This window comes from Diprion similis, chromosome 4 (assembly GCF_021155765.1).
Source record: "Diprion similis isolate iyDipSimi1 chromosome 4, iyDipSimi1.1, whole genome shotgun sequence".
NCBI lineage: Eukaryota > Metazoa > Arthropoda > Insecta > Hymenoptera > Diprionidae > Diprion > Diprion similis.
Genome location: NC_060108.1, coordinates 24,165,578 through 24,188,145, shown reverse-complemented (window position 1 = coordinate 24,188,145; position 22,568 = coordinate 24,165,578). Strand labels below are relative to the sequence as shown.

The 22,568-nt window shown below is 41.1% G+C and overlaps 1 protein-coding gene across 2 annotated transcripts in view; it reads right to left on the bottom strand.

The window, feature by feature from the left end:
• Positions 1–13,776: 13,776 nt before the first annotated feature.
• LOC124405091 (allatostatin-A receptor) overlaps positions 13,777–22,568 on the bottom strand; it is a 29,049-nt gene continuing 20,257 nt past the window's right edge. For both annotated transcript variants that reach the window (XM_046879693.1, XM_046879694.1), the window contains exon 5: positions 13,777–13,856. The gene's annotated coding sequence lies outside the window, so the exon portion shown is untranslated. The remainder of the gene's footprint in view (positions 13,857–22,568) is intronic.

Genomic DNA, 22,568 nt, shown 5'->3' with positions numbered 1-22,568 from the left:
AGAACCTAAAAAATATTACCGCGGCGAACATAATTGCATGATTACATAATGCATAATTGGATTGCATATTCAATCCGTTGAGAAGAATTGGTGATAATGCAGAAGAATCAATTTTGCTTGTGTAAGAATTACTGCCAAGTAGAAGAATCTAGGATTTACTAATATCGCGTTGAAGAATATTAGTGGTTGCAAAGTTGAAAATCTGCCAGTTGGATATGTGAAGATCCAATCAAGTACTTGGTTTGAAAATCCGATGTTTTGAGTTTTTGGAGGAGCTGTAAGTGAGGAATAGTATCGAACGCTTTGCTAAAGTCAAACAAAATCAAGATTGGAATTCGCCTATCATCAATATTACGCCTGACGTCATCACATATGCGTAAAAGCACTGATTTAAAGAGAGAGAGAGAGAGAGAGGGCAGGTGGAATGGAAGAGAAGCGAACGGAGACAAACATCCGAATTCAACACAAGTTGGATCACGAAAGGAAATGCGAAGGCGAGAAAATAAGCTCTAGTATTTCGAACTTCTCACCCCTCCCTTAAAATGCAACCTCGACGGATGTTTCGCGGATAAAAGAGTGTCTCGGTGAGGTTGACGAAAGTAGCAAAACCCCGTGAGTCTCCTGCACGAGTGTATAAATCAAAGGAGTGCGAGAGGAGTCGAAGGAAACGGAAACGTGCCCATCTCCATGTCCCGATAGGAAAAGAGCAAAGGAAAGACGTCTCACGTCCTTCGGGATTGGAGCCAGGAATCTCCAATCTTGCTGCTTGGGGACAGGAGCTGATCGCTTCCGGGTCGCTTAAAAAACATAAAAGAATAAAAGGGCCGTGGGATGGCCGCTGAAGCGTAGCGACGTGATCCGGCACCCCGAGCTTTATTGCTGCAGTGTATGGAGCAGGCGCCTAGGCTGCGAAAGCTCGTCCATGAATTCATGCAGCTTCAAAGGAAAACGAGTGGCAGTTTCCTGCCTCAGCCCGAGCTGCTCAGAGCTTTTGCGACGGGATGAACCCGGCTGTAGGTACTGCACTACCCATGCAAATGTCGGCTCTATCATCCAGCATATCCAGCGAAATGTGCCAACGTCGTCCCCTGGCTCACACTAATTCATTCCGGGTTAGCTGCGCAGCTGGGACCTCGGAACACCTTCAGGACTCGGTCCCACGCGAAGGGGCCATTCAAGTTTCTATAAAGCAACATTCCGAATATTGTAATTATTCACATAGTCTAGTTTACTTACTCAATGAGCGGGTGTGAAAAATTAGATAAACTGAAAATCAGAATTACCAGGATTTTGAACGTAAGAATGTCGAAAATCGAAAACAAAGAAAGATCAAAGTGGTGAGATTGCTCCAAACCAGATATTCACAGAAGTGAAAACCTTCGATCATTCAAAATTTCGACGTTTCAGATTTTTTAATTTTCTCATTTTCACACTTTTGGAATTTTGACTTGTCGATGTTATGTCCTTTGGGAACTTTGTACTGTTGGAACTTTAAGCGTTACGTTTGGGACCATTTCAGACTTTAATCTTTCGTCAAAATTTCATTTCTTTACATCCAGTTTCGTCACCACAAAATCGTGAATTTGGTGCTTTCGGAACTTATCAAATTCGGGATTTTTGCTTGTTTACGCATCTGACAGGTGCTGATCCTGCTTTGGTACTCTTGAGGACCTGCTGGGAGTTGGCAATGGAATTGCAGGGTGCAGTTTGGAGTTCGGGGAGCTTTTTTCATGGGGACGTTATATACCTCGATGAAGCTCGGTTCGTATATCTGCTCTGTGAGCTGACGGTGATCAGTTTCTGTAAGGACTTGAGAGCGCCGGGACTTCATATCGCGGGGAAGGGCGAGGCGGTGCGACAGATAAGCGACGGTCGAGGGTGGCGTATTGATTTTCATTTTTAGGATGACCCGTTAACTGCGTACTTATCTGAAGAGACGGCGCTATTGGCGGTTCAATTCACGGGTAGCTTGACGCGGGCTGAAAGAATCCGACGAACATTCTGAGAAGACGGGATCGGACGTATCAAGGAGATCGACTACTCGACTTGATGGGTTGGACGTGATCAGCAGTTATTAACTCGACCGGTGTTCAGTAGTGAAAAAATCGTGCAATTCGCTTCAGTTGACTCAGTCCACGGAAAGCTCTGATAGAAATCTGGAGACTGCTTTAAACCTTGTTTTGTGAGGTTCAAACATTTCATGGAGAGCATAGAAGAACTGAAAGTATGAGAAAATCATACTTAGAGTAAAATCTTAGAGTGAATAAAAATTCAAATTATTCTTTCCAGGGTAAGTTACGATCTACGATAGTGTTATAACAATGAAAATCGCTAGTCAGTGTCTCCCCATAAATATAACATTTAAAGAACTCCGCTTTTAACTTTTCAAAACACGCATTTGACGTGAAGAACCAACGGATCTCGTAAAAGTGAGTGCAGTTTCGTCGCGCAGATCTGTGCAAGGCGTCACGCTTTATCGCGGATCAACAAGCTGCGATTGTAGAAGAAAAGAACATATTTACATCTACTCGTGTGTCACTTCTACTATAACCACCCGATGCCGGTGATTGTCAGCAATAAAATGCCCAAAGTTTGACTCAATTTTATTGTTTGAAAAATTTTGACGGTGTAAGCTTTGGAGAACGTGTGCTTGAGTCTGAATTGCGGATCGGTCCATGATACCGAGGTGTTCAAGAGCAACAATGAGCCGTAATTTGGCCGGCACTTTGAGGGACATTAAACGCAGACGTGACACGTTGATTGCAACTATTAGAGTTCAATTGGGTAGAGACTCCCGGCGGTTAAATTCTGTTGCGTAAGCTCGTCGACTCGTGAAAGCGATCCTCGTGTCGGTGGCGAGGCTTTGCCTGGCGGTTTTAGGAAGAGCTGCTTAACTGATCTGAGAAGTCGCTATAAGAGCTGGCACACCGATGATAAAGACGAAGAGCAGAGCTTGATAATCAGTTGAAAAACTTTGGCGCCAACTTGTTGCGCGTGCAGTGAAAAAAAAAATAAACACTTTCCTTTGGCGTAACTAGGAGGAAAGTGGAAAAGCTCGCTTTTTGTCGATAGGGTTCACGAAATATGCGACCTGTGATAATTTTAGAAGTTTGAAAAATTCAGAGGCATCGAATCCGCCTGAAACACTTCACGGATCAATTTGTGAGTGCATTAGTCGGTAATAATTTTGGCAAAGTGTTTTTCCTCGATCGGAAACGATCACCATCAAATCGACACTTACGTGTCACTATAAATTTTGGGCAACAGCTTTAGCTTGTACGCCCGAGATTCCAACGGACCACCTACCAGCGAAGGTTTATTTTCCAGCAGCTTCAAGCTCGGCACCAATCCAATAAATTCACGTGCTGTTAGTTACAAGGCTGCGATTCAATTGCCGGATCAAAACTCGAGTCTTTCCTTCTCTCTCTGTTAACAATAACCTTATACAACTCACCGCATCGGAGGAAATAACTTCGAGTGTTAACTGCCGTATAAATACGCAATGTGCATGTGCGGGCTTCTTCCACTTTTCACCCGGACGTGTAATCCTGTGAGAGAAACACCGTATTTTTGGGTTTCGAATAAATCAAAACACGCTTTTCTCGGTTAACTGCTTTGATCCTGCTTAAAGAAAAATACGTACCTGTAACGCTGAGGAACACCTGGTCTTTCCCAAGTGCGATATTTGTCGTACTTGTGAGTCCTGTTATTAAAAAAAAATTATTTTCAAACCCGAGTACGTCGCATAATTTTGTCGTCCTTTCTGAACGACGGCGAAGTTTTATATCACTGTATCGCATATCTGTGTAAGTATGTTTTTTTCCATATTTCGCGTCGAAGATTGTCTTGTCTTTTTCGCAAAACTGTAGAGAGACAGCCAATGATATTGCGAAAATACGCGCCTACGCAGGTGATGAAAGAAAATGCGATGGGAATATTTATTTAATTTTCTTCCTCGACAGGATGAATAGAAATCAGGTTTGTAAGATGTTTTTACTAGATTTCCTTTGAATCGGATGCTGGGCAAGACGGAAAATCCGAAACTCACGAATATATATCGCAAAATAACGTCGCATTGATTTTGGGAGTGTATAAATCGTGACTTGACGAATACGAGAATATTCTCGTAATATACATATATTAATGCAGTGAGAATAATACAGATTAATTGGAATCGAAGTATCGAGTTTGCTGTTTGAATAACACCCTGCGATCCTTTCCCCGATAATATTCGAGTATAACAATTATTCAATATCGTGATAATTAAACAAAGTCGTAACAGCTTGACAAAAAGAGAAAAAAAAACCGGGATAAATAAATTCGAGGGAAAAAAAGAAAAAGTACGGAGATCAAAGAGAATTTTTCGAATGAATTTTACAGAATACCCGAAGTCGGTTCAGCCCCCGCGCTTTCTCCTCTTGATCCGCGACCCCTTAATTAATGAAAATTGTCTTTTTTCGTAAATTTTTATTTATTTTTTTCGGAACCCTCTTCAATCCCGTGTATAATACTCCAGACACAAAGGTTCGAATTCTTCAGCCCCGGTTCTTGGGCTCTCCTGACTTTTCCAGCGATCGGCAAACTTTGCCACGATTGCCTTTATATCGGGTATACAAAGAAAACAAGGGCTATTGATTGGGTGACCTAAGGGTGCGATTCGCGGCCTTCGGGACTCGGAGCCCTGGGCTTGGGAGTGATAATCCTCGCCGAGATTCAATACCTTAATACTCGCGGGGCTGCGGAATTTCCCGACATGGCGTCCCGTCATCCGTATAGCAATTTACCTACCGGCGGTGATTGACCGTTTCAAGATTAGCCAAACCTGATTTCTAGCTGCGTTGCCTCAGGCTCAGAGGATTTTGGAAACGGTAGCCAAACCAAATGTCAAGACGAAAATCGATCCGGAGTATGAATCACGGACTGAAATCAATATCGGTCGTATACACGAAACCGTGATAACGGCATAACGCATGGAAATGCCAGACCGCTGGAATTAACCAATCAACTCCATCGGGCATCTGCGCCATTTCCTGCTGCTGGCTGATTTCATCAATCCAGCGTTGATAAGAAAGAATATTTTACACCTACACAGTAGAAAAGTAGTCAGCGTATATTTCTCCTGTTTCATTGAAGTCTCGAGTCTTTGAGGAAACTTGAAAATAATAGAAAAAAACTTGTCCGTCACAGCTCATTCTGGATAAGAATTCGGGTTGTCATTAATTATGTGCTAGCAGTCTCATTGATAGTGATTATCTCGGCTCGGTAAAGCAATCGCTTACAGCTTGGAAGAGGACTACTGTTGGTACTTTTGTTCGAGGTGTCGTCGTGAAAATCTCCTACTGAATGATTGTCGTCGGATTTTAAGTCAGTCTGAAAGGATTGCTGGGTATTTAGAGGATGTTTAACACTGCCGCTGGAGATCCTCTTTCCGCTTTTGTCCCCTCAGCTTCTGCAGTTGAACTCGAGCCAAAATTTGAGACACGCTGACTGCTTCGGCTTTTCAAAAGCCGCCTTTAATACCGGGGTTCCGCATGAATAATTATTCGCAATATCTGAATGGGTCATTTGGCTAAAATCGTGGATGAAAAAAGTCACAAAAGCTTGTTTCTTCATCTGAAAATTATTATCACCTACCTCCGAGTTGATGATTGAACTGCGATATGCGAAATAATTGATGTACGATTTCGTACATATATCGAAAGGCTCGTAGCGTCCTCCAGCCTTTGCTTCAAGCAAACTCTGGAGAGCCAAGTTTCCAATAAATATCTGTCTTGCTCAAGAATTCATCACGCCTCTAGTAAATCGCGCACATAATTCGCCTCGAAAGGTAATCTGCAAATTCATTGGCAGGAAGTAGCCGCACTTTGTCGAAAATTATTCAGGTGTCAATTGCTTGAATCGAACGGAATTACAAGTCACATGTAAATTGTTATACTCACAGAGATCTCGCCATAGGTTGAATTCCACGTATCTTCGAACCGATTACATAAGAATGTTCCAGGCAGTTCCACATTCCAGTCATCGACGTCATAACGGTGACGAATACAACCGAAGAGATATTTATTGCCTTTGTATATACATAATACCTTTATTTATACACATAGGTACAATCGTCCAGAAAATCTTTGCATGTAACATCATATATATATCGCGAATTTCATTTTCATCATTATCCTAATAATAATAACAATAATCATTAATTTATTACTGTTATATTTTCATCTAATTTTACTTTATTATACTTACAATTTTAAGTATGGTATTTAGGCGTTTATTCCGAATCCAGAATGGTTGTAGGATAAATTTGAAACTCCTATGAAGAACATTATCAGGTGTGCACGTTATTCAGGTCGACAGAGCAGGCAGGGGCTCATAAGCCGTTATCTATTGACCTAAACTAATGTATTAAAGTTTAACAGTGACAATATTGTTATACCTATACTCCATTGCCTCCGACTATCACGATCGCGTAACATCAATTAATAACATGTTATATAGGGTAAAAATAATAATCACAACGATGATATAATAAATACGCTTTACACATATTTTATGTTTATGTATATTTACTTATCTTTAGCCTATCGCTAATAACATAATGTTGCTCCTATACATATATGCCTATAGATATTATTCGTACGAGTAGCAGCGCGCCTATATTTAACGCTGCGATCGATTGCCAACGTATTACAATATATTTTCATCTATTTATATATGTATATTTCTTTTTCAATCTTCCAGTATTTATGTTAATATATATGTATATCTCTACTGGCAAACAATTAGCATCATCAACTTTATACACTTTATTTACATACGCCGATTACGGTAACCATTTATATCTAATGTATGCATACCAGATCTTTATCCAGCACTTGCTAAACAGTGTTATTATTATTATTATTAGCATTATTACATTTATTAGAGTTCGTGTAACAGCTTCGCGGCCTTGACTCGATAACCATGGCTGAAACATTGCTCGGATGTATATGTATATATATATATATAATTAATCGTACGTAAAGTTCTCTCGCATTTCAAAATACCCGCATTACGTATAGTTATATTGATTATTTGACCAAAACTGTTTCAATCGTTGTTAAATGTGAATCGATGTCGGTCAGAGTCGAATTCTGAATAAATAAACTTGCGTAGCGGAGTTCCGCTGATACATTGACAGGTTGAAAATTTAAAAATGGAGAAATATCGACGGAGAATAACGAACCTCTGGTTGGGGAAAGAGGATGAAAAATTAACTGTCAGCCGATCAACGTGAAAACATTTTACGCTCCGTTGAATGTACGCAGGCTGTGATTTCCCACCCCGACTGTCCAGCGGGCGCGTCACCCTGCGGCAAAGGCAGAAAATTAAAAACCGAGCATTTTCGCCAAAGGCGACGATGCGAGCAAATCAACAACGATCCGATTTATTTTTCACTCAATTGCCGATCAGCCGGCGTGATGCGTACGATCCAACACCGTCAATCCCATCCCCTTAATTTTTAACATAATTTCGGCTTGATTGATGCTGAGTTGTTTGAACAGCGCAAGTGGTGTTGGAATTGTAGAGAGTGATACGAAAAAATATAAGAATGTAGGTAAACAAGGTATGAAATGTTAAAATAACGTTCGATCAAAAATCTGCCGTATATATGAATCATCGTCACAGGATATAGAGGGTAAAACTGACGTTCAGAGATAGAGAGAAGACCTTCCACCCCCGCCCCGTCGAATATGCTTCATGCCATTTTCATTTTATGCAGGAAACGTTACGTGACATGAGTATAAAAGCGATTCTTTTCCGCACGTGCGCGTCATTTGAACGCGGAAGAGGGACGAAGAAAACGATACGTCGATCGGGAAGCTGGTTTTATACGAGCTCTTCAAGGTTTTAAGTGCAAAACTGAGATTTCAGGAGTCAGGCTCAATCTCGACTGCTGTAAACTGCAGCTCAGATATGGTATTTCGGGTTTTGATGGGTGGAAATAATGACGATGGATTTTTATTGAAACACCGTAAGACGTAACGGGAGGGTGCAGCGTATACCGTCAAACGATGGGTCTCCTAAAACGGATTATCGCTGCGATAAACGTTGATTGGGAGAATCAGACCAGCGAAACGATGGAGCGGTGTAAGCGTAAGCGTAAGCCCTGAGTAATTAGGAGCCGCGGATACAATGAGTAAATTGGGAAATTGGAGACCGCTGCTTGTAATTAACACTCGAGGGCCAATTGGATTGCGTTTGACACTTCGCTCCGAGGTCAGACTGCCGCGGGGACAGAGTCGAAACTTTCACCCAGACGGTTTTGAATAGTTTGTTAAGTTCGACGATGTTCAGTACAAACACCAGATATCTCGAGAATCGAGTGTGTCTGAGACGTGAGAAAAATGAAACGTTGGTTTGCTCAAAGGTCCAGACGTCTGGGTTTTCAGCTTCCATCCACCGCCCACACATGGCGGCGAATGAAACTGTTTGAAATTCTACCGAACATGAGAAAGAGAGCAAGCCGATGAACCTTCCTGGAAATTATATTTGTTCCATCCACTGCTTCACCGCAGATAGAAATCGTTCTACGGATTCCTCGGTGAGTTTGCTTGGCAATAGTTTTCAGTGTTCACATAAACCAGCGTCTCTCCCGCACAGATCTCTGAAGGCAATTTCTATTCTAAGCGTATCTACTTCCTTCTGTTTGGCAATCACATTTCAATACAATTCAATGGGTGTATACATTGCATGGGGACATCGCGTTTTATCGATTCCTCGGATATTTGTCCAGATTTTATACCGTCGACGTCGATCAACGCCTCGATCAATCCCACGTCCCACCTGCTTGGCAGGCACGCGTCCGCTACGACATCAACATGTCGAAACAAGGAAGTGACACCCAGCTCCTGGATCACTGGAACGAGCATCGATATCCCTCGTCGTTGGGTCGTAGAAGGGATGGAAAAGGGCGAGAGATCGATGGGCCACGATACGACTTACGATAAGGCTATCAAGCCTGCAGATGAGGAAACGCGAAACGTGAAATAGGAAAGGGGAAAAAAACACTGCGATGGGATTGCGTCGATCCATGGAGGCAAGGCCGAGACGTTCCACCTTGTTGAATTACGCCACTCGATCACCGATGCATTTACTTTTCTTTTTTTTTTATCACATTCGATCATTCAGACCCGGTGAACAGGTCTCGTACACTCTTGCAAGCTAAGGACGTACGGTGATCGAAAGTTTGGGTTTCGCTACAAAGCAGATTCATCCAGAGACTCTGCCGATCCTTTTCTTGATTCTTGACTTGACTTCTGAGTCCTGTATCTTCTTCTTGCTTCCTCTATCTTCTTTTAATTCGATTGATACTGAAAAGTCAACATTTATCCGATTGGACAATAATATGTCTTCCACTCGTTTGGGTTGGGAGTCCGAAACCCATTGAAAAATACTTGTAACCATTCACCAGAGAATCGGATAGAAATGGACTCTTTTAAATAGATTTGAAATTGTAGCCCATTGTGCCTGTTCCGTTCTTCTTTGAATGCTTGAAATAAACTTCAACGCGCTCAGAGGCATTTCATAACAGATGAAATATATTCGATTGAGAATGTTCCTTTGGAAAGTGGGAACAGGGAAGAAATTCTGGAGGCGTATTTTTCATTTTCTAGGTTTTTTCCACCCCCGCTAGAGCCTCTTTCCCCTCCATTTCACACCCCACGTTGCCAAAGCTCTGGGATTGGATACAGATCCGAGTCTATGACCCTACGGTCGTAAGATAATATTGAGTTCCCCATCTGCACTCTGCGCTGCGCATCGGAAGGTCCGCATAAAGCCTGGTATCCGCCCCGTTGCATCGAAGTTCCATATTTTCACCGATTACCATCCACGCGTTATCCTGTAGAAATGGAATCGTCCTCAAAGGGATCATTGCAAGAATTCAAACGTCAAAAGGGTGTATAGTAAGCATAAAAATGTTGGTGGTGAAGGTGTGATAAGTCACCGAGTGACTCGAGAAGACACATTCGCGTGTCTTAAAATTCCGAGGTGAAACTACCGCTCTGGTTTTACGACCAGGACATTTGTCATACTCGGTAAGATGGCGGTGTCCATATATATATATATATATATATATATATATATATATATGTATCATTAGAATTTTATCCTCGTCGTTTTTCACCTTGACTCGAGGAAAATTCTTCAGAGCAGATTATTAAACGTGCTCAAGGATATAGAAACGGCATGCGATGCACTTAATCGAGAAATTCTCTGCTCTCAACTTCAGAATCCTTCGTTTCTTGGACTGCAGGGATGCGAGATACCATAGATATTTGCTATTGAAAATTTGCCGAGGAAAAGTGTAATTCTCGTATTCGTCACTCGCGAAACGACGAGGTTTATTTCCTTCCGTTTTCTTTGCGGGAGCGCGAGTCACAAAGAGAGTATCGAAAACAATGAAAAGGTGAAATTGAAAAGCGTCAAATTATTGTTTGATATTGGCACGAATCAAGGAATAAAAAATTCAATGGCGTTTAGGAGTCGAGGGTTCGATCAGCTACAACTTTGCCAAATTCGCAACGCTATCCGTCAACCCTCCTGAGTAATTATTCAATTTCCGATTTTCACAGTTTAAAAATTCGACATTAAACGAAATATCGATTTGGGATGGGCTACGGAAATTGCAAGGTATACGTGAACTCGAGTGCCTAAAAATGCGGAGAATTTTATACATACAGGGTGAGAAAAAAGTATGAAAACCCCTGGATATCGCGCGGGGTTTGGTGAAAAAATTATTTATCAAGGTTAAATCTTGGGTTATTTTTAACAAGAGAATTTTGAATTGTCAAAAAGGAACCCCCGTTTTTGGTGCCAGATCGGAAAGGGTGGAAATTTTTACGCACAAATACATATCAAGGTCAACGCGACCTCTATGAGTTAAATAAAGGTCAAAAGTGTGCCCGGTAACAATAAGCGGATAATTTTGAGGATCTGCGTTTCACGCAAGATTTTTCACTTTGAAGTTGTCAGGTTAGGTCAGGAAGATCTGATTACCTTTTGAAAGTTGATTTTCAAATCAAACGTTTGTAAAATTTCCCGTTCTCTTCGATTCTGGCACCAAAAATTACAAGTTTCCATTTGAAAAATGAAAGTTGATCCAAAAATGATCTTGAACACGAGGTTCAAGGTTAAATCAAAGATCATCAACGAATCTCTTGTTAAAAACGACCTAATATTCAACCGTTATAATTTCTTTTTCTTCGCCCAGCCCCGCGATATTTCTAAGGGTGTCTATACTTTTTTCTCACCCTGTATACACTTCGAACGAGAATTTAGCACCTCGGGGTTCTACCCTCGCGCTATATTCGCTGTCGGTTGACTGAACAGGGCAATTATTCTTTTCCATTCAAAGTTTTTGCTGTGATTGTCTCCACGAGGATGCGAATTCGGGAATTCGCTCGCCCCACGATCGAGTTCAAAAGTAAAGATTCAAACGATTTTTCGTGCCGTGGATCACAGGGGTGCTGGATCTATTGACCAGTCACGTTACACTCTGGCGTCGCAATTACAACGAAGTCAGTGAAATGTGGATTGGGGGGGGGGGGGGGGGGGGGGATTTTATACGCCGGGCTGAGACTCGCGATTCGGTTTTATAGTTGCCAAAATTAGAAAGCTGCTGTCCCGGCTACGGCGAATGAAGAATCAGTTTAATCGTTCCGTAATTAAGGAAATCCCGTCAATCCAATTAGACTGAAGTTCTCGACGGTTTCGGCCCAGCGCGATAAAAAGCGAACGACCATTTCTGAGCAAATTGGAAGCGTGAGATTTTCGCACGAAACACAGACATCTTTGATCACGACGAAATTAGGCAATAAATTGAACCTGATTAAGGAATAAATTTCCACTAAGTACCAAGCGCCAAGGTTAGTGGTTTCAGTTGAATTAGACAAATCGCAGTTCGCGTTCTGACGACCGTATCGATACCGCAGTGAACCAATAAAAATCAGCTGAGGGTGGTTTTTCAAAGTTGAAAATAAAATTGAATGAATTTTTTTCACAAGTCGAATCATGGACGGTTTCTTTTCCGCGTTTGAAATATTATTTGATGTTTAAGGTCACGATCGAAAGTGCGATAAGGCGTGTTACAGGCATTAAGAAAGTCCGCCCCCCCCCCCCCCCTTCCTCATCACCCCCTCTCCAACCCCCTTTTCCTAATTTCAACAAACCTCAAAAGGATCTCGAGACAAAGGATAATCCTGCATCTGCGGTCTTGCCTGGCTGATGAATTCATGACAAGTCACTCGCCTCCGTTAAGTGTGTTCTATAATGAATCTTCAGGGATTTTCATCCCTTTCGATGAAGAAATTGCCGAAGAAACTTTGTTCGAAAGTTTAGATCGTAAAAAATGTCGACACATTTCATGAATTTGAGAAAGTTTACATTTGCCAGTAAATTAAATTGAAAGACTCGACGAAACTTTTGCCGACCCATGAGAATTACACACCATGTATGCCGTATTCCAAGTCTCATAACTCGAATTTTTCGCTTTTCAAATGTTTTTCGAAATTCTGAGAGTCACTGTTGCCATACGGTGTATTAATAAAGAATTTAAGGACAGTTTTTTGGATGAAATTGATTTTCATTTCTATTGAAAAATATTTGTGACCTTTGAGTGAAGAAATTTTCTGATACGAGGACGGAGAGGCGAATGATTGAATTTCACAAGAAATAATCTGTGGAAGGGTGGTTTTTATTTATGTCTACCCTCTTATACGTGAATCTGTCTGCAAGAACGAGGACAAACGGCGTGACGCCTTTTTGCGTAAAATGTTATCGAGTATGGGAGGAATGGCGGCTTGGCTTTGGTCCAACCCAGACGAGCTTATTTTGGTTGCAAATTGGCTCTTGTGTGTCGCAATAATTCGGTCTGAATGCTGCGATTGTGCGATATTATCGCCGAGAGGTTGAGTTGTACGTGAAAATTAATGACGGGCCTCGTTTTTTATGTATAACACACATACATATTTATATGTCTCACCGATGCTTCGCAAGCTCGCAAGCTCGCGAAATCGCGCCCTCATATACATCGCGTATCGATTCAACGACGCTCTCCGGGCTTTCACAGAGAAAAAACCTTTGAGATAAGAACTTTTCACCTAACTGTCACATCTGTCTTGTGAAAGGAGCTTTTATACTGTTTCGCTAATCGCGTAGAATGCGTTCACAGATACGCGAATTATTTAGAACCATTTCATTTAGGCTCAACAAAGTGGAAAGCGTTCGTTTCATCCCCTAGCTACTGACCGAGCACCGATTCACGATTCGTGAATTTTTTAGATCGCTTTTCGCAACATTGTTCAAACGTCAGTTATATCGGATCGGTTACTCGAATTTGTAACGGCTAATATAAATCCTCTTGTGTTCGTGATATTTCGTTGCACGTATACATTTCTAGATAGCTTTGTTCCCAGCTCAATGCGAATTCATGACACTGTGATTTTTCTTTTTTCCTTTTGTTTTGCACAAATCGGAGCGTGGAATAACCGCAGTAAAAGCTTACAATATTCGCTAAAATATACAATATCTCGTGTTTCTAAGCGTGCAATTTTTTCAGTTTTTCTCCGTTTTCTTCTTAACTTTTTCTGTCTTCGAATAACAACAATTAATTGTAATTAATGTACGGTTATCATAACACATTGTAATATTTTCGCTTGCGTATATATATATATATATATATATATATATATATATATATATATATATATATATATATATGTATGTATATATATAATATATATCATGTTTTATAACTCAGTTACCTTTACATCCACGTTGCGGTGTAACAATTTGTTGCCTAGCTTCATTCTAACCTGAAACCAAAAATAATTGTTTATTTTCATTTCTTATATCTTGAAAAATCTATTTCCTTACAACATTGACAAAAATTCATATCATTCACTTTTTCCTTTAATACCGACACCTTTTCGTAACCTGGTTTGGGACATTCACGTATGATCGTTTCCTCCGACTATCGTCTAGATATCAGATTATACGGGGTGAAGAAATATATATGTATATATACATATGTATGTAGGTATAAAAGCTCGTCGGAAACTGTTTTACATAATATTCCAGCTATACAAACCAGGTCAAACTTCATATCTCTGGATGACGCGCGGTGAACAGGAAACTTATTTTTTTCAAGCCGTATTTTTTATTGCTATATATTATATTGATATACATAGATATATTCGAATCCGGCTTTTACCAACAAAGTAGAAGAACTCTACCAATTTCTGGGGACCTGTTATTTGCCCAGTTATACATGCATAAGGAATCAGACCAGCGGGGGTGTCGTTAACGGCGTGCTATAAAAGGAGATTCGAGATACGAGGTATCACATATTCTCGGCAATTTCAAAGGACTACGAGTCAGACAAAAAGGTTGAGAAAATTGGTGACCTGCTTTTGTTATAACTGCTAGTACCGTTATTTTATTTTATATCATTTTTTTTTTTTTTTATCCTTGACAAGAAAACTCCTTGTCTTCCCTTTTCTAACATCCTGCAGGGAAAGATCTGACACGCGTGCTTATTTTTCCGTTCGAAAGGAAACGGGGTTTCTCCCTCTCCCCCACCCCCTCCTCCTTCTCTCTCTCTCTCCCTCGTTCTTTCTCCTTCGTCTGATACCCAGCGGCGCAACGGAGTTAAGCTAACAAACATCGCCTTTTCCCGTGAAGCCCTCATCTCTATTCCCCGACTCACAGTTCCCTCAAGGATTTCCGAGTTCAAAACTTGTTCCAATGAGCCGTATACCGTTATGGTCAACTGACAATGAAACCGCTGCTCATCGCTAGAGTTCGATTTTAATCCAATCAACCCAAACTTTCAATATATTGCCGAGTTGAAATTATTCAATGAGGCTTCGCGACAGGATCAACAGCAAAAGCTTCTTTTCATACTCCGAAAATAAGTTTAAGTTTAACAGAGAGATGATCATTCAAGCGCGATATTTATGTACGAAACGTGTACATGTTTTCGATTTTTTTCTTTTAAAAAACCGTTTCCTTACCTGCGGAATAACGACGCCGAGCTTTCAGTGCACGAGCGTCAATTTATAATCGATTAAATTATTCCTGGATGACGGGGATGCAAGACTGCAGGGGTTCAAATGATTTACCGATAACCAACTTCAACTGCAGCAGCTTATAATGATAGGTAATGAAAGTTCGTTAACTGGAGTCAACCAATTACCGTTACATAAGTTCCCCCTGCAGAGACTGCCGCGTCTTCTGGAGACAACTACCCTTGTTATCTTTCAACATGTTAAAGTCGTTGAGTTCGGTTGAAATTTCACCAATTAAATTGACATTTTAAAAGAGGCGATATTCGATCTTTTCTTCGCAATTCCAGTATTTTTTATAGTCGCATTTTGACGATATCATCCACGCTCGCAAATATATAATAATTTTATGAATTATACTAAATGCACAATTATCTCGGAAAAAAATTGAAATTTTCTATCAATGAACCTTTCTAACTGTTGCAAGGTACTAGGTTTGTTTGTTTACTTGTTTATTTATTTATTTATGAATTATTATTTTTGCGAAATACGTTTTTATAACGATACAAGACGGGGTGGTCTGTCTTGGAGAATAAAAATGCACACTTTGCGACGACGGCATCTGGTTCGCGGATAATAAAGATCTCGCAAACTCACAGTCTCGCTTTACTTGTTAGAGAATAGTCGTAATAAAAGTTGGTTTTATTACGACTCGCCTCGCAGGCAGAACGACTCAGGGAGCTCCGCAAGACTGTAAGGAGGGACGGCGTCTCCCCTTGAATCACCAGGACGTACACCACCTGGTATATCGGAGATTATCTCCCATCGAATATCGGAAGATCTGGAATCGCGAACTAAAGGTGCGCGATCTCGGCTCGCGAATGCGGTTGTTTCGAACGTGCAAAATCGGAGGCGCCGCCGAACACCCACTCGCCTTATCACCAGCTGTTTGCCCATCGGATAAATCTACCCCTCGGAGTTTACCCACCGAATTTAACGAGATAAACACACGCGCCTCAAACATTGTTTGCGCAAAATCGTCTAGTCTTGTGTACCTACCAAAGGCACAATTTCGGAGACATCGTTCACCGTGTTTGTCGTTCTCGGGAATTATTAACCCTCACCAAAGTCCACTTAACCTTCTGCTCGCCCGACAACTTTGGGAAAGATATACCGGTTTTAAATTCAATTAATCACAAGCTAGATTTCACAATTTTGCAAAACAGACCTGTTAGACTGTGAAAAAAAAGAGGGAAATATATCTATCCAATTTAATATGAATTATTTAATATCTTGTTCGATTAAATTTTTCGTGACGAGCTTTCTGCGAAATAGAAAGAAATATCAGTAAAATGGAAAGAAGTTAAGTATAATATTGTAACGATCTTTGCATTACGGAATAAAATGAAGGGTTTGCTGAGCGTAATTTAAGCAAAGAAAATGCTTTTATTGGCCATACGTGTTTCTAGATAGAAGTTAAAAACAAGTCTGTTGTTATAATAATAGTCGTCGTCGCAGCAACCTTATTCACTTTGTGACATACGAAAGCTCTTATATGTCTTTTTTCTATGATGACTACTAGATCAGAAAGTGGTGGAAAAGGCGGGGGGGGGGGGGGGGGGGGGGCAAAACGGGCGATTTTACCCTTTGTAACAATATAATAGCCTGAGAAATAATAGAACAGATCGTTACGCCCGATCCTATCAGGGTATAAATTATGTCGCTTGTCATTAACTTGCTTCAATTTATACTCGCAGTGTGGCTTTACGAGCTTTTTATAATTCTCCGATTTTTGCCTCTGCGGATATAATACGAGGACGAGGGGTAGCAGGTTTAATACTAAGGCCACGCGGTAACGATACTCACGAGTGATTGTCAGGCATTGTGTTAAGCTCTTCACCAAGTTCACAGTGCACAGTGAAAAACCCTCAGCGATGCTGTCTACTTCGCTATTCTCGTTTCGTGAAATAAATTCACATGAAATTTCAACGCTCGTACAAAGCCGCTTACCAATTTAAAAATATTCAGAACCCGAATTCACCGCGGCAAAATTTTTCATCATTTCTTTATTTGATAGGAATTTTGGAATCGTGGTGTACTACGATTAAGCGAAAATTTTTGTTTATTTTCTCTTCATCGAGTCTTGAAATTTTATCGAAAAATTGTTTTTAAATACTGGGTATATATCACTATGTCACAAACGCCCTTTCCAATTTTCATTTATGTAGAAGGTACAGACTGATTGATGTTCGTGTAATGCCTGGTTACGGACGGGGGTGCAACGTGACTACATGATTATCTGGACGGTACACGTGAAACTATGTAATTTACATGGAAAACGTGCGATTGCGTCGCTATGTAAAATTTAATTAATACCGATATACAGTGACGAGGATCATGGAGCTCGGTACTTTGACTCGTGATTGTATTTCACGATGTCAAAAAGCTCTAAAGAATAACATTCTCGCACAAAAATATTAGCCTTTTTGCAAAACAATTACATCAACAGGTGAGTTGTTTAAAATTCTTTTACTTCTAATCAGCGAATTAAGACTTCTTCATGTTTACTCTGCAATTATAATATTATGGGAAAAGTAAGGTAGTTAGACAAAATTATCGGTCCGAGTCACGATCACGTGATCGAATTAGTCACTTGTCGTTGAGAGAAAATGCATATCTGCCGAGAGTTTATCAGTGGTCAAAGCGTTTAATTTAATTTCGTCCCCTCGGTTTATGATTGAATTCTATCGAGGCTGGATGGCATTAGTTTCTCTAGGACCAAGACGAAACGAGGGTTCCTGGGTGGGTTTCAACGGGTTATTGGCAATGTAAAATCTAGCAAACGATCGCCAACAACATTATCCGAGTCCGATCTATACGGTGGTAATAAACCGTATACTCGGGCAGAGTGAGGCGCGATCAGGCAAGCTATTCTAGTGGATGCTGGGTATGAAAGGAAGGTGAAAAAGACGTACAGAGGGTTAATGCGAAGGTGAAATTGAAAACTGAACTCGCGTTTGGGTGCGGGTGAAAATGTTTCAAATTTTCGAAGAAGCGAAAATGTGTTTTCAAACATTTTTCAAATATAGAAAGTTGAGGAACAGACGAGTCAAAATGTGGAAAGCCATTATATTACGACGATTCTGTATTCTCGATTCCAGCTTTCGAAATTTCAAAATTTCCATAAAACAGATTTCCACCTCTTTGGAAATTCGACAGTGTGAAATTTGTGCTTTCTGGTATTTTTTAACACTGTCACCCCCACCCTTCGAATTTCACTCTCATTTCGCAGACGTAGAATTTATACAAGCACCGCGAATAAGGCGCATAGGACGAGAACACGCCAAAATCTGATTTACAACCAATTATGGATCGAAGTATTTAGCGATAACGCGATATCGCGATCCGTTTATCGGGAGGCAGTGGGCAGATGTCGAAGTGGTTTTATCTGGGGGCGTGTCGGGGATAGACGAGTGGACACGTCGCCCACCGTCACAATTAGGTGATACAATTTCCCGCATAATGCCGATATATCGATTGTCCCGCAGTTCGTTTCGCGTCTGCACGGTTCGCCAATTCCACTCGCACTTCCCTCGCCTCGATTCGAACCAGAACCCATTTAATTCCCGTAATGTGTGCGGCGTGGAAACGCGGAAAATCCAATGCGCGTTATACGATCCGCGCTCACAAGCGTCGGCACCACCTCCATTCGGGGTCGCTTTTACGGTCTGGTATTAATGAAGTTTGAGTTCTGGAAACTGGATCCTGAACTCGGGTCCAGGAGAAGGGGTTGGTCGACGCTCAGGTTCCTAGATCCTGTTTAGACGGGAGCTGTAGTTTGTACAAACCGCAGTTCCACTACTTGCACTACCAACTGCGAGAAGCGGTGGTAATTGCAGTTCATTGTTGATACTATATCTCTTAATGGCGGCTGCATTCGTTCGAGAAAGTATCTACGGTGCTTTTGACATTTAATCGCCTATAATTCAAGTCGAAACCCAATTTTTGTAACGAATAAAAGATTCCAATTCAAGCATGTATATAAATGACGTCACAAATCCTGTGAACAATTCAAGAACGTCGAAAAATCCTCTTTTTGACTGAATTAATTAGGATTGAAAATCTGTACGGCACATTGAACGGTTATTTTTCACTTGATAGTGGAATGCAATATCAACTATTCGATACTTGTTAATTCTAATGAAAATCCATAGACGTGTACCATCAAATGACAATGATTCGCGAGGAATTCCGTCGAGCAGTGTATTATATAGAAAATTGTTAAAAAAAACTCGACTTGTAGGAGTTGATTAATCGACTCGTATTTCGAAGTGAAATATATGTATATTGTATGTACACATCACTATCGAATTCCAATCATCTTGACCGGTTGAAGAAGAGTCTTCAACCACTCCGTACATTATACCTCAAGCTTTGAACCCATTAAAAGTTTTGATTTCCCATACAAACTGTGTTCCACAGTGCAAACATCAACTTTTGAAAACGGTTTTACCCTCCTTCGATTTAGTATAAATCCAAACTTGCAAAAACTAAAGTATCCGAAAAATATGTTCCCTGATAATCTATCGGTAGGACATAAAGAGCCATTAAGGGATCGGAAGGCTCAGGATAATATCCCAAGGGTATAAGAAACAGCCGGCCATTCCGTTTGGATACAGGCACGTAGTACATTCCGACGTGCTCGATCCACTTTGATCGGCCAAATTTTCCACCGTCGTCGCGGGCTGCTCTCACCCCCCCATAGTTGGAGATACAAGGGTTTTACTGTCGCGTAATTAGGACCGCGAGTCGCTTTTTGACCACCGGCAGTGGTTTGTGGCTTGTGGTTCTTCCTCAGCGTCTGATATTCACGGTACGTTTCGGGTCGTCGACATATTCCACTCCCCTATATGTACATCTGGGTACCACCGTATGTTTCATGTTTGCGGAATATAAGCGGCCGCGGTTAAGGAGTCGGGAAGGTGGAACCGAAGGATAGAAGTGAAAGAAAAGGGGCAAAAACCATTTACGAAAACAGAAACTGCCTCCAGTATGAATTTTAAAGCACGCTATTAGAGCAAAAGTATATTATACCTTCAATAGGTACGTATTTTCCATGGAATTTACATGAAATTTATACTTCGCAGGGAAACGTGATTACGATTTGTTTTTCTTGTTTTTATTTTTTTTCTTCTTTCTCAATTTTTGTACGTTTGGTTCTTATCCGCTGGATAAATTGTTAGAATATATTTCCATTTTCAAGATACGAAGTGAATATCTTGAAGAAAAAAAAAAGAAAGAAAAATGCATCTAACTTTTTGGGAATCCTTCATGAACTCGTTGATACGTGCGAGATCGGTCAGTCGAAATTCGCCGCCTGATTTTCGGCCCCAAGTCACGAAGCGGAAGTCTGCTCGTAGTTTGGTAAAAGTGGTTGGCGGATGTGGGGTCAGCGATATCAAGACTCTTGATTCACACGACTTAAGTTACGTGGCGAAGTGGGAAGAGTAACACGAACGGACGGTTGTAACTGAAATTTCCGCCTGGCAATCTTCGAGGGGAGTTTGCCCTACGGAAAGATGGTGCGCAAAACTTTTCTGACTCATCGAAAGTTTCCGCGATATCGGGGAGCTCCTCCTACAGGCTTTGGAAAAAGGAACTTTCGACGAACTTTAACATTCATCGAAGAAGTTTCGGTGCGGGAAAGAAAGCAATATACAATACTTTACCAAATAGTATTTCACCTCTCTCTATATATATATATATGTATTTTATATACATATACAGTATATCGTTCACCTTAATCTCCGAATCTCTGAATCCCTGAGACTGAAATCAGTTAACTCGATCAAAAGATTGTGATATTAGGCGGAGGAGAAATAGTCGCGAAAAGTTCAAAGTACCTGCTTGCGGAGTGCCACGATTTATATTCAAACCATGGTACACGTACGATATACATACGCATTTGGATATAACCCTGGGGTGTATTTTTCCGTGAACAAAAGCTTCGTTCCGTTGAAGTAATCAGAAGCAAGTGACTCAACTATTGTCGTTCGTCTCGAATGCCGCGTATTTTTCTGCAGAGTAAGCGGTATCCATCTACTGTCATTGTGACTTCGAAGTTAAACTCAATCCGACAAACAAATTTTTTAAAATCAAATTTTCCAGCCAAATCAAACGACAAAATTCACCCCTTGACCGACCGGAAAATATTCCGGATTTAAATCCTAACTCAGGGGCGTGTCGAGAGTCGTTTGTAAAAAAAAAAGAAGGAAAAAACCGATCCCAAGCTTCATCGGCCCTGTTTTGATTTACCGAGGACCCTGTCACCTCGTGTTCGAAGCTTCGACGCAACACGTGAGGGTCGAAAACCGCAATAAATAAAAGCACGTCACGTACTATCGGCGCCACGTTAAAACCTTTTGTAAAATTCTGCGAGAAGCGCGTTCTTTTTCTGCAAAAAAAAAAAAAAATATATATATATACCTGCCTATCGCTATTCCATCGGCTATAAATTTTGATTAGTAGAACTCGTACAGCTTTTCGCCTCTCGTGTAACGTGTGTGATTGCCGTGTGGAAACGAAGAGCTGCTTCTTGGTGTGCGAAATATCGTTGGTTGGACCCAGGGATCACGTAGGGCGCGTTAATAAGACCACAGATAAGTTGTTGCCGAAGGGACTGCGGGGCAAAGTATTTATAAATCGAATAAACTCACCACTCAGTCACGTAGACGATGCGACGGAAAGCTCTTGTGAAATTCTTCTTCAGTGGTTAAAATTTTCGCCCTTTTCAACCTTTGACAGAGAAGAACGCTCAAAATTCCGCAAGGATTGGAGAGTCTTGGAGATTTTGGGGCTCCCGCTAAAAGGGCTGAGAATAGTTGCATTCGAGCCTCAAAGCATTCTGATGTTGCGGCTGAAACACCGCGCTCTGCGTCTCAAATGAATTTTTTGAAATGAGAAAATCTGTGACAGCGATCGTTCGTCGTAAAAAATGGCACAAATCGGTGGCTGGAATGGCGGGATGATCAAACACCGCGAAGTGATATCAGTGGTTGAGGGACGGAAGCTGTATAAGGTGAGATTAGTTGACCAGGGTCAGTTTTTACTGCCGGCAATAAAACCGCGCGGAAAATTGTCAGCAGGAGAAATTCCGCCACCCTCGGGAAGAAAGAATGAAAGAAAGAAGTCGGGAGCTGCTCGTCAAGGGGGTGAGAATACAGCCCGGATGTTTTACCCGGGATGAATTAGCCAACGGAATTTCCGCAGGCGAACAACTCGGGATAGTGAATAATTGAATTTCAATTCGGTGTGTCTCGGTGAATGGACCGGAAAAGGAAGACAAATCCAATCCTGATCCGGCAGCCAATATGGTGAATCTTTCATGTGAATATGGTGATCATACATCGGGGATCGTCCTGTGCACATTCATAAAAATTTCACGTTTGATAAAGCCCCGGGAAGATTGGTTCGATCGCATTTATTGTTAGAAATGTTTCTAAATTCTCGGCCATGTATAAT